The sequence below is a fragment of the Bos taurus genome, unplaced genomic scaffold, assembly GCF_002263795.3.
Source record: "Bos taurus isolate L1 Dominette 01449 registration number 42190680 breed Hereford unplaced genomic scaffold, ARS-UCD2.0 Leftover_ScbfJmS_1897, whole genome shotgun sequence".
Lineage (NCBI taxonomy): Eukaryota > Metazoa > Chordata > Mammalia > Artiodactyla > Bovidae > Bos > Bos taurus.
In genome coordinates, this window is record NW_020190992.1 from 1 (window position 1) to 19,379 (window position 19,379).

Sequence of the window (19,379 nt, forward strand, 5' to 3'; positions counted from 1 at the left end):
CATGTCCATTGTGTCACTGACGCAATCCAACCATCTGATCCTCTGTCAACCCTTTCTCCTCCACCTTCAGTCCTTTCCCAGCATCAGGGTTTTTTCAATGAGTTAGTTTCTCTCTTTAGTTACTTCCAAATTTTCAATATTTTTGTGTGTAATCTTATAAATAGACTCCTTAGGGCTTTAGGTGGAGAAGGCATGGCAACCCACTCCAGTACTCTTGCCTGGAAAATCCATGGATGGAGGAGCCTGGTGGCTGCAGTCCATGGGGTCGCTAAGAGTTGGACACGACTGCGTGACTTCACTTTTGCTTTTCACTTTCATGTATTAGAGAAGAATGGAGAAGGCAATGGCACCCACTCCAGTTACTCTTGCCTGGAAAATCCCATGGATTGAGGAGCCTGGTAGGCTGCAGTCCATGGGTCGCTAAGGGTCAGATATGACTGAGTTCCCTTTAACTTTTTCACTTTCATGCATTGGAGAAGGAAATGGCAACCCACTCCAGTGTTTTTGCTTGGAGATCCAGGATGGGGGGCCTGGTGGCTGCCATCTATGGGTCACACAGAGTCTGACATGACTGAAGTGACTTAGCAGCAGAGAAGGAAATGGCAACCCACTCCAGTGTTCTTGCCTGGACAATCCCAGGGATGGAGAGCCTGGTGGGCTGCCATCTGTGGAGTCACACAGAGTCGGACACGACTGAAGTGACACAGCAGCAGGGCTTTAGAGAAATTTTCTCAAAATGTCATTTCTAAATGTTGTATTTGGTGGATTTAGGGAGATATAATGTTCACAAGATGGTGAAATAGAAGGACATGTGCTCATATTCTCCTGTGAGAACTCCAAATTACAACCCACTGCTGAAAAAAGATACCCCACATCCTAGGGCAAAGGAAAAGCACAAGCAAGATGGTAGGGGAAAAAAACCCATACCTGCCAGAGACACTCAGAGGACTCAAACAAAACACTGTGTGCACCAGGACCCAGAAACCCCATAGAGACGGAGCCAGACCTGCCTTTGAGTGTTTGAGTGTCTCCTGCGGAGGTATGGGTCAGCAGTGGACTGTCACAGGGCAAGAGCTCTGGGTGAAGCAAACCTGGGTGTGGCATAATCCCTCTTGGAGGAGATCTCCATTAACCCCACCATAGAGCCACCAGAACACAGGACTGGGAAAACAGACTCTTGGAGGGCACAAACAAAACCTTGTTCACACCAAGACCCAGGAAAAAGAAGTAGTGGCCCCACAAGAGACTGACCCACACTTGCCTGTGAGTTAGTGTCCAGGAGTCTCCAGAGGAGGCATGCGTTGGCAGTGGCCTGCTGCAAGGTCAGAGGCACTGAGTGCGGCAGTGCGTGCACAGGACCTTTTGAAGGAGGTCGCCATTATCTTCATTACCTCCACTCTAGATTGTCTCAGGTCAAACAACAGGGAGGAACACAGCCCACCTGCAACAGAAAGTTGGATTAAGATTTACTGAGTATGGCTCTGCCCATCAGAACAAAACCTGGTTTCCCCCACTGTCAGTGTCTCTCATCAGGATGCTTCCATAAGCCTCTTATCCTTATCCCTCAGAGGGCATACAGAATGAAAACCAAATCACAGAAAACTAACCAAACTGATCACATGGACTACAGCATTGTCTAACTCAATGAAACTATGAGTCATGACATTAGGACCACCAAGACAGATAGGTCATGGTGGAGAGTTCTGACACAATGTGGTCCACTGGAAAAGGCAATGGCAAACCACTTCAGTATTCTTGCCTTGAAAACCACATAAAAAGGCAAAAAGTATGAAAAGGCAAAAAGATATGACACTGAAAGATGAATTCCCCAGGTCGGTAGGTGCCAATATGCTACTGGAGAAGAATGGAGAAATAATTCCAGAGAGAATGAAGAGACGGAGCCAACGCAAGAACACGCCCTGTTGTGGATGTGACTGGTGATGGAAGTAGTCTGATGCTGTAAAGAACAATATTTCATAGGAAGATGGAATGTTAGGTCATGAATCAAAGTAATTGGAAGTGGTCAAACGAGATGACAAGAGTGAAACATTGACATTTAGGAATCAGTGAACTAAAATGGGCTGGAATGGGTGAATTTAATTCAGATGACCATTATATCTACCACTGTGGGCAAGAATCCTTAGAAAGAAATGGAGTAGCCTCATAGTCAACAGAAGATTGTGAAATGCAATACTTGGATGCAATCTCAAAAATGACAGAATGGTCTCTGTTTGTTTCCAAGGCAAACCATTCATTATCACAGTAATACATCTATGCCCCAACTAGTAATGCTGAAGAAGCTGAGGTTGAACAGTTCTTTGAAGACCTACAAGACCTTATAGAACTAACACCAAAAAAAATGTCCTTTTCATCATAGGTGACTGGAATGCAAAAGTAGGAAGTCAAGACATACCTGGAGTAACAGGCAAATTTGGCCTTGGAGTACAAAATGAAGCAGGGCAAAGGCTAACAGGGTTTTGCCAAGTGAACACACTGGTCATGGCAAACACCCTCTGCCAACAACACAAGAGAAGACTCTATGTATGGACATCACCAGATAGTCAATACCCAAATCAGACTGATTTTATTTTCTGTAGCTGAAGATGGAGAAGCTCTATACAGTCAACAAAAACAAGACCAGAAGCTGACTGTGGCTCAGATCATGAAGTCCTAATTTCCAAATTCATACTTAAATTGAAGAAAGTCAGAAAAACTGAGCATCAAAGGAAAAAAGCTGAGCACCAAAGAATTGATGCTTTTGAACTGTGGTGTTGAAGAAGATTCTTGAGGGTCACTTTGACAGCAAGGAGATCAAACCAGTCAATCCTAAAGGAAATCAGTACTGAATATTCATTGGAAGGACTGATGCTGAAAGCTGAATCTTCAATACTTTGGCCACCTAATGTGAAGTCACTCATTGGAAAGGGCCCTGATGCTGGGAAAGATTGAAGGCAGGAGGAGAAGGGCACGGCAGAGGATGAGATGGTTGGATTGGCATCACTGACTTGGTGGACATGATTTTGAGCAAGCTCTGGAGTTGGTGATGGACTGGGAAGACTGCATGCTGCAGTCCATGGGGTGCAAAGAGTTGGACCACGACTGAGTAACTGAACTTAAGGAACACACCACTTGTATTTTCTTAGGAAGAAAGATGAGGATAATGAAAATAATGTAAGCACTAATAGTATTTCGTTATTTGCCTCAGAAACTGACCCACAGGAAAAATGGGGGCTGGGAGCAGTGTTTCTCCTGATGGTATCTATAGATATGGCTTAAACTTTAAACTTTGACAGTTCAGTTGAATTTTCAAGATTATGATCATAAAAAGCCAAGCTTCAAATGGATATGTAAATCAGGACATGTGATTTTAGAGAGAGATAGTATGCAATTCATTATACATACATTGATAGTACAATTAACAGAAAACATACTCCTCTTTTTGTTTCATAATGCACAAATGAATATAATGATCATAAGAGGGAATTTGCAGCCATTTTAAATTCATTATAAAACTAGCTGTTACATTTTTTGAGGGTTTTTTTTTTAACTGAAGAATCTTTTATATTTGAGATCAATTTTCTATTTTAACCTGTCAAAAATCAATAAAGATTCACATTTCTAAACTGTCATTCACTAAAAATTGATTTTAAATACTTTTAAGTTTTTTGCTATTAGACTTTAGAAAAAATAGTAACTCATATTAAGTTTGTATTACCTTTAACCTTTAGGAATTAAAATTTGAAGCAAGCTCAGTTCAATTATATTTTAAAGGCTAATCAGTACTTTCAACTCTTTAATCTTTCTTATCCCTGTCATATAAATATGTGTATCAAGTAGTTAAGCTCATCTGAGAGGAATACAGATTTCTTAGGCTATGGACTCGAATGTGCAAAAAATGTCAATTTAAATTGCTATACTGCACTTAATTTCTGTCTTGAACCTCTATTCTAACTGATGGTATCCACTTAACTTTCATCGATTCAGAATAAAAAAATAATTCAGAGTTTTCTCAGTCAATTTACATGTTTTCTGAATCAACTTTTATTTTCCTTTCAGCCTCTACCACTGTCTTTAAGTTTTGAAAAGATTCACACGATGAGTCTTACATATACTCCTGCCAACCCTCTGATCATCCTTGTGTATGGCTGCTCTCCAGTTTTTGGAACCTGAAGGCCATCTTAATTTCTCATCAGTCTCCATTCACAGATTGCAGGAAAACTTATTGCTGCATTATTCTCCCAAAAAACATAATGTTACTCTCTGGTCTAAAATCTTCCTCAACTACTGCTGTATTTCTCTTTTGTGCATGAGAAATATTCTGATGCTGTTCAAAACCCTCTGGATCCAAGGAAAATACACAGGGATATCACCATCCTTCTCTGACCAGATACATGGAGAGTCATCTGTATGACTTAGATTAGAACTCTTCGTGTGACTTCCTAAGTTGTCTGGGTAATCGACTCTAGTCTTATCCCAAGACTGGTCAAGAAATGTGCCCATAGAAAGCTGTGTGAGGCAGGGGGAGCTTGAGAGTGATGGCCAAGAAGCTTCAATTCTCAGGACAACTGTGTTCTGTTCTTTAATAACTGTACATTCATTGTATACACAAGCTTTATTTGCATCTAGGTGAATGGTTAATTTTCTTGTACCTAGGAAAATACCAAGCCCTTCTTAAGCTATTTATTAGCATCTAAGCTCCCTTTTGTTCCAAATTTGTCCCATAGTCCCTCCCTGTGCATTTTTTTTTCTTCTTGACAAAATCATGTACTTCTCTTATGAGATATTTATGGGAAACCCCTTGGCCATAAGTCCTCTAGGACCATGGATTTTGAGGTTAAAAAAACAAAGTCACTGTTAATTATTTTACAGGGCATATGCATATCAAATCATCACATCACGTATATGTGCAATTTTAATATATACTTTATATTTGGGCAATTACTCCTCAATCAAGTTGGCAGGGGAGAGGAAAAGTACTGAGACTCAAAAAAAATTCCTCTGTAAACTTTTATCTCTGCCATGAATTTAAAAATCTTTATATTTATATGATTACATGATTCAAGAATCTATTAGAATATTTTAGAATACTTTGGAACTTAATATTCATTTATATAATTAAACAGTTAAATCCATCCAATTTTATTATTAGATAAACTCTTAATAAATAGAAATTGCATAGATAATTTTCTCTGAATTATAAATATTTCAACTCAAATATGACACTGTGCTTTCTTGATTAAAGAAAGCTTTCTCTCACTTAAAACAAAATTTTTTTTGTAACTTTGCTTTCTAACTCCTTTCTCAGGGTCATCTCCTTTGCCAGTATTTAGAAGAATTTTTTTTTCATGCTAGTTGTGGTTTCTGCTGTAGAACTCAGTCATAACTTAAACAATACTCTGAAATCTTATTTTTAGACAAATTTTCTTGCAGTTTTCAATTTATCACATTGTTGAACTTGTACCCTCATTTTAAAATGTATTATTTCTACTAATTTTGTATCAACTAATGATTTTAATTCTTTGAAGGATTGGCTTTATTTCAGTCAAACTAACCTACAAAGGGAAGGACTGAGCCCAGCTTTTCCTACCTACTAAAGACTAGGAGTTAATATTTTTGTCTCGTAATATAAAAATGACTTTTCTAGTCATTTTTTAGAATGTAGAAACTTAGGTCATTCCTTGATAAATCAGTAAAAACTCCAGATTTACATTCGTCAAGGTGCTCTTCACATAAATACTCTCCTCTGTGCAAACAACAAATATGTAAATTCTGAGATATGTCAATGTCAAATATATGTCAAAGTCAATTATATGACTATGGTCTATAGTTACTTGCTAAATAGAGATCACTGCCCGATGGAGTATCAAGCGAGAATGACCACTAGGGTAAACAATTCAGCAGCACTTAGAAAATTAAAAACGAATTACCTAGTAAACCCATGTTTAGGTAAATACCTCAAAGAGACTTAAACATGTGTACAGAAGGCAATTACAAGGATGTCACTGTAGCATTCTTCCAATGGTTAAAATCTGTTATATTCCCAATGACTTTCAACAGAGGAATCAATAAATAAAATATCAATACTTTCAGTTCAGTTCAGTTCAGTCATTCAGTCGTGTCCAACTCTTTGCAGCCCCATGAATCACAGCACACAAGGCCTCCCTGTCCATCACCAACTCCCGGAGTTCACTCAGACTCACGTCCATCGAGTCAGTGACGCCAAAAATAAAATTGATCTGTATCTATCAATACTACTATATCTCAACAACAATGTTAAATGCAAAAAGCTTTTTTTTCAGATTATTACACAGGGTGATATAAATTGAATGCATTTTAAAGCACAGAGAAATAGAAACATGTTATTCATTTGCATATGTACTTAGAGGCATACTAACTGGAAGTGGATACGCATCAAATTCTTCGGAGAAGGCAATGGCAACCCACTCCAGTACTTCTTACCTGGAAATCCTATGGACGGAGGAGCCTGGTGGGCTGCAGTCCATGGGGGTCGCTAAGAGTTGGACACGACTGAGCAACTTCACTTTCACTTTTCACTTTCATGCATTGGAGAAGGAAATGGCAACCCACTCCAGCGTTCTTGCCTGGAGAATCCCAGGGATGGGGGAGCCTGGTGGGCTGCCATCTATAGGGTCGCACAGAGTCGGACACAACTGAAGTGACTTAGCAGTAGCACACATCAAATTCTTACTCTAAAATATACAATAGGAACTTCCATTGGTTAAAAAAAAAACGGTAAAGTAAAATAGGGTCCAGTGGTAAAGAATTCTCCTGCCAATGCAGGGAACATGGGTTCCTTCCTGGTGGAGGAAGATCCCACATGTCATGGGGCAGCTAAGCCCATGTACCACAACTACTGAGGTGACACTCTAGAGACTGTGCTCTGCAACAAGAGAAGTCACAGCAATAAGAAGCCTACACACCACAACTAGAGAGTATATCCCACTCACACATAGTAATAAGGATCCAGCACAGTCGGGGAAAAAAAAAGTAAAATATTCTTAGTCAGCAATGTGAGTCTTTTTTTTAGCCAATGCATTTCAAGCATCTAGAACTCTCTCTGACACATCGGATCAGATCAGATCAGATCAGTGGCTCAGTCGTGTCCGACTCTTTGCGACCCCATGAATCGCAGCATGCCAGGCCCTCCCTGTCCATCACCAACTCCCGGAGTTCACTCAGACTCACGTCCATCGAGTCTGTGATGCCATCCAGCCATCTCATCCTCTGTCGTCCCCTTCTCCTCTTGCCCCCAATCCCTCCCAGCATCAGAGTCTTTTCCAATGAGTCAACTGTTTCGCATGAGGTGGCCAAAGTACTGGAGTTTCAGCTTTAGCATCATTCCTTCCAAAGAAATCCCAGGGCTGATCTCCTTCAGAATGGACTGGTTGGATCTCCTTGCAGTCCAAGGGACTCTCAAGAGTCTTCTCCAACACCACAGTTCAAAAGCATCAATTCTTCGGCACTCAGCCTTCTTCACAGTCCAACTCTCACATCCATACACGACCAACAGGAAAAACCATAGCCTTGACTAGACGAACCTTTGTTAGCAAGTATGTCTTTGCTTTTGAATATGCTATCTAGGTTGGTCATAACTTTCCTTCCAAGGAGTGCCGGGGGTCCAGCCCCGGTGGATCCAGGGAATTCGAACCGAGGACGGCGTCGGCGAGGATCAGGAAACAACTGCTTAATTAAACTTTTAATTAAGGATATAAAGAGTAATAGAATAAGGATAGCTCAGTGAGGAAATTCAGTGGAGAAAAGAGGCTGAAATAAGGATAGCTCAGTGAGGAAATTCAGTGGAGAAAAGAGGCTGAATAATTCAGCCAGAAGGTGAGAGAAAGAACATGGGGAGACCAAGTTTCGGTGAACAAGGCCCGCACTTTATTTTCCAAAGTAGTTTTTATATCTTAAGTTATGCATAGAGGATAATGGGGGAAGGGGTAGAGTCATGCAGTAAGCCAGGCTTTCTTCCTGCAAACTTATCATATGCAAAAGTTTAGGTGATTTGAATCATCTTCTGGCCCGGAGGCCTTTTTCTCTAAAGGTGATTATTCTAAAGTCAGGCGCCAGCCTCCAAAAAGCATTAGATGAAGTTGCATTCCTACAGAGCAAAGGTGTGGTGGGCTATAACAAGAAAAAGAATTAACTCAAGGGTCCCAGGTTACAAACATTAAAGCTACTACTTATACCAATTATATTAATCAATACACTGCCAGGGACACAGCAGGTAAGGGATATGGAAACTTAGCAGCAAACATTGGCCCGACAAGTGAAAATCCCTTCACCAATACAGTTTCTAATCAATCTTTTAACTGCTCAAAGGAATCTGTATTTAGACAGTTTAGAACATCTCATGCCTCTCACAGTTGGGAGGCTCTGAGCAATCACATGTGGCCGGAAAAACCTATTCAGGCAAGCTAGAGGACTTCCAAAGGAGTTTGTAGGTTGAAACACTGTCACACCCAGGAATTATTAACTGGAGCTGTAAGCTAACTCTTTTTTTCAGAGAGAGGTAGTGGGGGACAGCCCCCCCGTAAAGTCAGAGGTGTAGGTGAAAACACAAAGCAGAAAGTAGGCAAACTCTGGTTTGGGGGTTAGATGCTCGAGAATTTCCAGGGAGACTCCTGAGGCTTGATCCCGCCTTTGCATATGCCAAGCCTCCTTCCTCATGATTTTTGTCATGGGCGGAGTTCCTCACGCTGGCTCCCGGCAGTGATAGAATTCCAGTTGAGCTATTCCAGATCCTGAAAGATGATGCTGTGCAAAGTGCTGCACTCAATATGCAATATGCCGGCTCCCGGCAAAGGAGTAAGCATCTTTTAATTTCATGGCTGCAGTCACCATCTGTAGTGATTTTGGAGCCCAGAAAAATAAAGTCTGATACTGTTTCCACTGTTTCCCCATCTATTTCCCATGAAGTAATGGAACAGGATGCCATGATCTTCATTTTCTGAATGTTGAGCTTTAAGCCAACTTTTTCACTCTCCACTTTCACTTTCATCAAGAGGCTTTTGAGTTTCCTCTTCACTTTCTGCCATAAGGGTGGTGTCATCTGCATAACTGAGGTTATTGATATTTCTCCCGGCAATCTTGATTCCAGCTTGTGTTTCTTCCAGTCCAGCGTTTCTCATGATGTATTCTGCATATAAGTTAAATAAACAAGGTAGGGGTTTATTAAATACTCACTGAGAAACATGTTTATGATAGTGATTTCCTGAGAGTTGGTCTGGGAGGCAAATTAAATGGAAAATGAGAAGCAAGACTGTCAACTGAATCTATAATGTAGTATTCCAAGAGAGCAAGAAAGAAGGAGGAAAAAAAAGACTTGTTGCTGTTGTTCAGTTGCTACATCCTGTCTGACTCTTTGCAATCCCATGAACTACAGCATACCAGCTTCCCTGTCCCTCACTGTATCCCTTAGTGTGCTTAAACTCATGTCCATTGAGTATGTGATGTCATCCAACAATCTCATCCTCTGTTGACCCCTTCTCCTCTTGCCTTCAATCTTTCCCAGCATCAGGGTCTTTTACAATGAGTTCACTCTTGACATTAGGTGGCCAAAGTATTGGAGTTTCAGCCTCAGCATCAGTCCTTCCAATGAATATTCTGTACTGATTTTCCTTTAGGATTGACTATTTAGATCTCCTTGCAGTCTAAGGGACTCTCAAGAGTCTTTTCCAGCACCACAGTTTGAAAGCAACAATTCTTTGGCATTCAGCTTTCTGTATGATCCAAATCTCACATCCATACATGACTATTGGAAAAACCATAGCTTTGACTAGACGGACCTTTGTTGGCAAAGTGATGTCTCTGCTTTTTAATATGCGTATAGGTTTATCAAAGATATTATTCCAAGGAACAAGTGTCCTAATTTTGTGGCTGCAGTCACTGTCTGCAGTGATTTTGGAGCCCAAGGAATTAAAATCTGTCACTGTTTCCATTTTTCCTCCATCTATTTGCCATGAAGGGATGGGACTGGATGCCATGATCTTAGTTTCCTGAATGTTGTTTTAAGCCAGCTTTTTCACTCACCTCTTTCATCTTCATAAAACAGGCTCTTTAGTTCCTCTTCACTTTCTGCCATTAAAGTGGTATCATCTGCATATCTGAGGCTGTTGATATTTCCCCCAGCTTTCTTGATTCCACCTTGTGATTGATCCAGCTTTGCATTTCAAAGGATGTACTCTTCATAGAATTTAAATAAGCAGAGTTAAAACATATAGAATTGATGTACTCCTTTCCCAATTTTGAAAAAGATTCTGATGCTGGGAGGGATTGGCGGCAGGAGGAGAAGGGAATGACAGAGGATGAGATGGCTGGATGGCATCACCAACTCGTTGAACATGAGTTTGAAATGAACTCCGGGAGTTGGTGATGGACAGGGAGGCCTGGCGTGCTGCAATTCATGGGGTCACAAAGAGTCAGACTCGACTGAGCGACTGAGCTGAACTGAACTGAACAGAACTTTCCCAATTTTGAATCAGTCTGTTTTTCCATGTCCGGCTCTATGTTTCTTGTTGCTTCATACAGGTTTCTCAGGAGACAAGTAAGGTGGTCTGGTATTCCCATCTCTAAGAATTTTCCACAGTTTGTTGTGATCCATAGTTAAAGACTTTAGCATAGTCAATGAAGCAGATGTTTTTCTTGAATTCCCTTGCTTTTTCTATGATCCAACCAGATGTTGGCAATTTGATCTCTGGTTCCTCTGCCTTTTCTAAATCCAGCTTGAACATCTGGAAGTTCTCAGTTTATATATTGTTGAAGGCTAGCTTGAAGGATTTTGAGCATAATCTTCCAGTATGTGAAATGAGTGCAATCGCATGGTAATTTGAAAATTCTTTGACATTGCCTTTCTTTGGAATTGCAATGAAAACAGACCTTTTCCAGTCCTGTGGCCACTGCTGAGTTTTCCAAATTTGCTGGCATATTGAGTGCAGCACTTTCACAGCATCATCTTTTAGGATTTGAAATAGCTCAGCTAGAATTCCTTCACCTCCACTTGCTTTGTTCTTAGTAATAGGTCCATGGATGTCTTTAATAGCATCCCTATGCTTTTCTGTATTGTTTAGCTTTAATAAATGCAATCTCATGAACTATAACCCATATTGTAGAAGCCATGTATCTTAAACTTAATAAGGAATTTTTAAAGAAATTCAGTGAGACCACCTTCATTCTTAATTCTAAGGCCTTGGCATTATATAATTATGTTCTAGTTGTCTCATACATATTCATTTTGTTTTCTTTTTTTAAATTGTGAGCAACTCATGTAGAACCTCTCCATCTTTAATTTGTCATGTTTCTTTTAACCTCCTAATTGAAAATCAGAATAGTTGACTTCTAGCCTTAGTTCTACGTGTAACTAGCTGTGTGACCCCACCATCAGTTGCTTAGTCACTGTGGAACTTTGCTTCCCTCCTCAAAAATTAGAGACATTGAAAATGATCTTCTCTGAGTCCCTGTCATGCTTAAGATTTAACAATCTTACAATCTATAGTTCCTTTCAGTTCTAAAATTTGATATTGACTCTCCTCCTGAATTCCTATAACACATATTTTGTAGTTTTCCTACAGCATTAAGCACGGTTTCTCTCCAGTGATGACTACATAGTACTTGGGAGGACACAGTAAACATTTTCTGTTTTAAGGTGAATAAGTTCCAGAATGCTAATTAAAATTGTTGAAAGACTCAAATCTAGTGTTAGTTTTGTGTATTCATAAAGGTTGCATGAATTCGAGCTACAAGAGTAGAAGCTGTTTATTGGATTATTCGCTTAGGGCAAGTCAGTGGTGGAATACATATTTTGTCTTAATTTTTCAGCATATTGATATTAATATACATATTGCCCGTCTCTTTCCCCCATGCCTTTGAGCAATCATAGATCAAATGGCATATAATCTATGAATGAATCTCTGCCTCTCTCCAACATGATGCTTTTGAAGCCAGTGCAGGTAGACCTGTTTCTGTGTGACTTTTAAGTTCCATTTCAAACGCCCTGCTTGAAAATCCAGTTACTATGGTGATATGTACCACTGCAAATAATCTCCTTCTCAACAACTGAAGTTATACTCTATTCAGTAAAAGTGGTATCTATGGCTTAATGGTTCAGCAAAAGGCTGACAGATCTACGCCTTATTTCCAACTGAGAGGTTTTTAATAAGCAGTTTGAGCTCCTTGAATCTGAGGAGACTGAACAGGCTGTCTAAATAGCAGGGTCAGTCCAATCTAAAAGGATGCTTCCTTGACAGATCAAATACTGTATAAGTTTGGCATATACTGAATCGGCATGCCAATATTTGACTCTTTTTTTAGAGGCAATGGAAAGAGCAAACCAACTACCCCCTGGGTCTTTCAAAAGAAAACTGTTTTTTCTGGGAGTGGACACCTGTCCTGCATGTGATATTCCTGCCAGGAGCCCCAGCTCAGCCCAAACTTGCCCAGTGGGTCACCCATTAGCTTCCCGGATTTGGAGCTGCAGTTTTAGCTCTCAGTCTTTCAAAAGATATGGAGAGTGCAGGAAGGGTAAGTTTTTCCATCACTGCAGAGAGTGATCTTCTTGGCATTCTGAGTGGCATCCTCTGAGTGGCATTTTTCCTTAATACATATTAATTTTAACACAAGTATTAGATTCAGTAACAGCAAATGTTATGGGTTATGTAGACGGTGGTGGATTTGTTGCATTAACACCTTAAATGTCCTATTTATATGACAAACTGCATGCTCAGTCGGAAGAGCTGTCTTGAAATGGAATTTAAAAAAAGAAATGCTATGGTAGGTAACTTTGTAAACTATTACCCTATGAATACCTCAAAGGACAGAAAGTGCTTTCTTCATCTTCATACACATCTAGAAATCAGCACATGTCTGACTAGCATAATGACAGGCACGTGACACTTGATAGTGTTTTGGGATGAATAAGATAAGCAGCTAAGACATGAATAAATTTAATCTGAAAGTCTTTCTGATATGGGAACATTTTCAGATATGTTCCATATGTTTATCACAGTTTAGCTGTTTTTAACAGAGATATATTTCTAAAGATTAGATAGAACTACTGGTCAAATCATCCTGTAAAAGGTACCAGCAAGTAAGGAAAGCAAAGAAGCTACGTGTTCATAAAATGAACTAATAAAACTTAACAATCATAATCATGGTCTGCAAATTAACAGGGTCACAGTCTGTAAATAGGAAAATCTAATGACATAAGCATTAACATCTTAAATTAATATCTGCTCTGAGATAACTGCACAGCTTGTGGTAAACGCAGGCCGCTGGCAACCCTCTAGTGTGCATTACTGGTGACAAGGCCTGAGTCAGCAAGTATTTTTATCATTAGATGAATACTTCTACCTTGAAGACTATGGGTTTAATTGTGATTTCTATTTAGAATTACTAATCAAGATTCTATGAACCAAAAAAATCTCTTAATAATATGGCGCTATCTTTTCACTTTGAGGAAAGATTTAGTTTTTTCTCTTTGTGTGTGGCATAGGGTATGTGTGTGACTGTGTGTGTGTTTCCAAGATTCACTACACAGTCTCAGTCAGCCAGTAATCCATGTTTATTTGAAACCCTTCCTAGATGGCTAAATTGTAAATAACTCCAGATCACAATGCTGGACGCTCATTACCTAAGCTCAGTGGCCATTTTCCCAGCTCACTAGAGATAATCAGTTTCTTGAATACAACTTTTTAAAAATCTTTCTGAACATGAAATTCATGAAATTGCATGGTTTTCCATCAAATCACTTTGCAAAATTTATTTAAAATAGATTTCTAAAGCATTCAATTGATTGGTGTCTCTCCATTCTTAGCTTCCCAAGGAGCCCACAATCCTAATTTTCTTTCATTTGTTTTTTTCTCTTCTGACTCTTGCTGTAGTCCATTTTCCTCCAGTTTTATAAATATAAATGCTGTTTAATGTACTGTCCTAGAGCTCAGCAATCCCATTTTTTCCTCTGTCATCTCAACAATTATCCACCTCTTCAACTATAATGCTATCAGATGTCACTCCCTAAATCTACATTCTAATCCTGAATTCTCTAATTCCAGACCTGGCATCTAGCAATGTTTGTTAAAATAACATATCTGAACAATATGCATGTGCTTCCCGCTTACTCCCCTCTCCCCACAATTATCTCCTCTTGACATGTCTGCATTATAAACACCTTTTCCAGGTACTATGCTGCTGCTGGCTGCTGCTAAGTAACTTCAGTCGTGTCCGACTCTGTGCGACCCCATACACGGCAGCCCACCAGAAAGAACACTGGAGTGAGTTGCCATTTCCTTCTCCAATGCATGAAAGTGAAAAGTAAAAGTGAAGTCACTCAGTCGTGTCTGACTCTCGCGACCCCATGGACTGAAGCTTACCAGGCTCCTCCATCCATGGGATTTTCCAGGCAGGAATACTGGAGTGGGGTGCCATTGCCTTCTCCAGGTACTATAGCTACCCCAAATCTCAAATCACTGTTAATTCTTCTCTTCCTTGATCCCCATATCAAATTAATTCCATCCTATAGTTTATGTCTGCATGGGTGCTAAGTCACTTCAGTCATGCCTGCCAGGCTCCGTCTGTCCACTGGGTTTCTTCGGGCAAAAATACTAGACTGAATTGCCGTGTTCTCCTCCAGGGAATCTTCCTGACCCAGAGATCGAACCTGTGTCTCTATGTCTTCTGCATTGGCAGGTGGGTTCTTTACCACTAGCGCCACCTGGGAAGCCCAGTTTATGTCTACATTATCCTATTTCTTTCTCCCTGATCACTCCTAACCCAGCTTTCTTTGTTCAAGTTCTCATTACCTCTCCTGTGTACTATTACTCGAGTCACCTAAACCACCAGATTCCTTGCTCCCCGAAACTAAGGGAATGAAAACTTGTGTATCATCCATTATCATGTGTAATCAATAAAATATTTAATAACCCCAAAATGGGTGTATTAAATATTTTATTTCATATTTAAATAAATATTAAATATTTAAAGTGACTGAGGTACATAATATATAACATTATATAAGCAGTTGAATTTTTAAGTCATTCTAAAAATGCTTAGAATGACTCAAGAGTTTAAAGTGACTCAAGTACAAGTATATAACATTATATAAACAGTTGACTTCTACCTGCTTTGTGTGGTATGTATGTGTACATCTCATTTATATTATTGACCGTTTAAAGTTTCCGTGTCACTTGCTCTAATAACCAAAAGTCTCATGCACAGCTGGTGGGGATGTAAAAATTGCACACTCACACTGGAAAACTATTTGGCAGCCTCTTATGAACTTAGATGTGTATCTACCGTATATCTCAACCCTTCCGTTCCTGTATATTTATCCAAGAGAAATTATTTAAGCCATTTTGATAATCATGCTAATGCATTAGATTAACTAGTTTTTTTAGGGAGGCATTAAATATTTATTGATTACACATGATAATGGATGATACACAAGTCTCATTCCCATCTATAACTTTATCTGGTACCATAATTCAGTTTATATATAATGCAGAGCATGTGCCAACATTCATTAATAACCAAAAATAAATAAATAAAACTCCATGCCTTTGCATCTGTGACACTTTTAACAGTGAACTCCAGGTCACAATACAGTAACTGTCAGTTCAACTACACCAAAGTTCTGAAGACAACAGCTTCTCCACCAAAGCAGGTTGTAGATAAATTTCAAATAGAACCTGGCATCACCCTGAAGGAATTCCAACTTCACACTTTTGGGGTAGTTTACCAAAATGGCTTCAGAGTAGACTAAACTTTACACAGCAGGTTAAAAAAAAAAAAGATACATTTATTCAGCATCATGATCAGACTATTACATTTAGCAATCAACAACATGGTGCAAAAAAAAAAAAACTACTTTGAAACACTTGGTTAGAATGCTTTGCACTTTTCACAGAACAGAAACTAAAATAACCTATTAATCAAGATTGCCAGGAGAAATATCAATAACCTCAGATATGCAGATGAACTAAAGAGCCTCTTGATGAAAGTGAAAGAGGAGAGTGAAAAAGTTGGCTTAAAACACAACATTCAGAAAATTAAGATCATAGCGCCTGGTCCCATCACTTCATGGCAAATAGATGGGGGAAACAAATGGAAACAGTGTCAGAGTTTTATTTTGGGGGGGCTCCAAAATCACTGCAGATGGTGATTGCAGCCATGAAATTAAAGACGCTTACTCCTTGGAAGGAAAGTTATGACCAACCTGGACAGGCATATTAAAAATCAGAGACATTACTTTGCCAACAAAGGTCCGTCTAGTCAAGGCCATGGTTTTCCTGTGGTCATGTATGGATGTGAGAGTGAGACTATAAAGAAAGCTGAGCACTGAAGAATTGATGCTTTGAACTGCGGTATTAGAGAAGACTCTTGAGAGTCCCTTGGATTGCAAGGAGATCCAACCAGTCCCATCATAAAGGAGATTAATCCTGGGTGTTCATTGGAAAGGCTGATGTTGAAGCTGAAACTCAAATACTTTGGCCACCTCATGCGAAGAGTTGACTCATTGGAAAAGACTCTGATGCTGGGAGGGATTGGGGGCAGGAGGAGAAGGGGATGACAGAAGTTGAGATGGTTGGATGGCATCACCGACTCAATAGACATGGAGTTTGAGTGATCTCCGGGAGTTGGTGATGGACAGTGAGGCCTGGCGTGCTGAGGTTCGTGGGGTTGCAGAGTCAGACACGAGCTGAGCGACTGAACTGAACTGAACTGAACTGAACTGAACTCATACAGTTAGTCACAAGTACCCAGTAGTTCTGGCAGTTTGCCCATAAACATGAGTAATTGTCTATAAATATGTTTCTTTATACAGTTAGACCCTGCCACCACTGTGCTTGGCTGATGACACAAATCTGTTCTAAGGGGTTTAAAACTTGGCCCTGTCATTCTCTGGCTCTCCTCGTCTGCCTAAGTTTGTTTCCTGGCAGTAATTTAAAACCTTCTCCCACTGTCGATGAGCTACTACTGGCTGCTGCTGGAACCACCATAGCCACCTGGTTTCATGGTTTGGCAAAGTATTGGCCTCCACTACCATAGGGGTCAGAACTTCTGCCTCCAAAGTTTTCGTCCTTTCATGGAACCAAAATTTGAAGATTGATTGTTGTAACTGCCAAAAATCATTGTCCAAAAATGCTCCATTATTACCAAATCCATTATAGCATCCCACTGCCACCGTATCCACCCCTCCACAGTTTCCACCAAAGCCACTTCAATCACTGAAGCTTCCTCCATGACCAAAGTTGTCATTCCCACCAAAACCATCTCCACGACCACCACCAAAGTTTCCAGGACCACTTCCACCTCTTTGGCTGGACGAAGCACTAGCCATCTCTTGCTTACATAGGGCTTTCCTAACTTCACATTTGTGGCCCTTCACAGTGTGATATTTATGAATACAATCTTGTCTAAAAGTCATGTCATCAAAGATTACAAAAGCAAAGCTTGCTTTTGCCACTGCCTCGGTCAGTCACGATTTCGATCACTTCAATTTTTCCCATACTGTTCAAAATAATCTCTCAAGTGAAGTTCTTCAGTATCTTCTTTAATGCCACCAACAAAAATCTTTTCACAGTTAATGTGGGTACCAGGTCTTAGAGAATCTTCTTCTGAGACAGCTCTCTTGGGTTCCACAACTCTTTCATCCACCTTATGTGGCCTTACATTTTGGTCGTGTCCACCTCCTCCATAGTGGCATATTTGACAAACTGGAAGCCTCTGGAATGCTTGGTGTTTGGATGCCTCATTACCACAAGTCTGTGAGCATTCCCCATTACTCAAAATGGCTCCTCAGGCTCTCGTCAGTTGTGTCGAAGCTCATCCCTCCAAGAAGAGCTTCTGCAGCTGTTTGGGTTCTTTGGGAGATTCTGACTTAGACATGATGGCAGCAGAGCCGGGGAGACTTCAACAATGCTGACTCAGCTGCATTCATGGGCATAAAGGAGTAACCTAACAAATGTATCTCTAAGAGAAAAAAAGTGTTAGTCGCTTAGTCATGTCCAGTTTTCCAGGCAAGAATACTGGAATAGGTTGCCATTCCCTTCCCCAAGGGGACTTTTCAACCCAGGGATCAAACCCTGGCCTCCCGCATTGCAGGCAGATTCTTTACCATCTGAGCCACCAGGAAAGCCAATTTTTAAATTAGTATTTTTCAACATATAATGATAATGCACGGTACACTTTTGTAATGTTTCACAGCATCCAAAATCAAGCACTTTAAAGTGCTTGGAAGAAGCAGAACTTCTCAGAGAATAAAATGTTTGAGGAAAACATCCTCTCTAATTCCATTAAAGAAACAAGCAGGAATATGGTGCTAACTTCATTATTTCTCCCCCAAAGGAATTGAACCTGACTTCAGTTTTATTGGCAGACTTGATATGTGTGAGTTTACTCACCAGCTCATTGATGTGAGCAATTATATTTAGAGTAGACAAAAGTAATGAATACAGGGAAGAGGTGACAGTTGGGAAGTAGCAAACAGGACATTTTAGTCATTAAACCTGTAGAGACTGTGTCAAGCTCTTTTCCCTGAATACCTCCAAGGACTTTACAACTGTTATCTATTAAATCTACCCTACCCTGATGCAAGAAGAATAATGGCATCACCACCTCGGTTTTGAATTTACAAAAATAAATACCTCTAACAGAAAAAAAAAAAAAGAAGACTCCTCTTTACTGAATGAGCTAAGGACAGGGAAGAGCACAGAGCCTTGTTCCCAGGCGGTGGCCTCTAAACCTCAGACAGTGTCAGCTAGGTAACTTCAAATACACCAGTCACAGGGAAGAAAGGAGAGAGATTTAGCTAACATTCACCCAAATTTTGATATTCTCAATTATCACATATAACACATTATCTTCTTTTATATCCCACAATATGTGACACATGGTACGTACTCCATGTTTTGTTTTGCTTTTTGCATTTTTAACATTTTCATTGAGGCATACATGACATACTATAAAATTCACCTATTTAAAATATGCAGAATGATTTTTAGTAAATTTATATGCATGCATGCTCAGTCACTTCAGTCATGCCCTACTCATTGTGACCCCATGAACTGTAGCCTGCCAAACTCGTCTGTCCATGGAATTCTCCAGGCAAGAATACTGGAGTGAGTTGCCATGCCCTTCTCCAGGGGATCTTCCCAACCCAGGGATCAAAACTTTGCCTTCTGTAAGGAGGCAAATTCGTTAACTCTGAGCCACCAGGGAAGCCCAGATTTGTATAGTGACACACTACGACCACATTCCAGATTTAGAACTTTCTACCATTCCCCGAATTCTATTCTGTCCCTTGTCAATTCCCTTTCCCTCCCCTAGTCCCAAGCAAACACTGATCTTGCATTTTATAGACATTT

At 40.0% G+C, this 19,379-nt stretch overlaps 1 pseudogene; it reads right to left on the reverse strand.

Moving 5' to 3' along the window:
- Positions 1 to 16,891: 16,891 nt before the first annotated feature.
- LOC112445554 (heterogeneous nuclear ribonucleoprotein A1-like) lies at positions 16,892 to 17,901 on the reverse strand (annotated as a pseudogene).
- Positions 17,902 to 19,379: the final 1,478 nt, after the last annotated feature.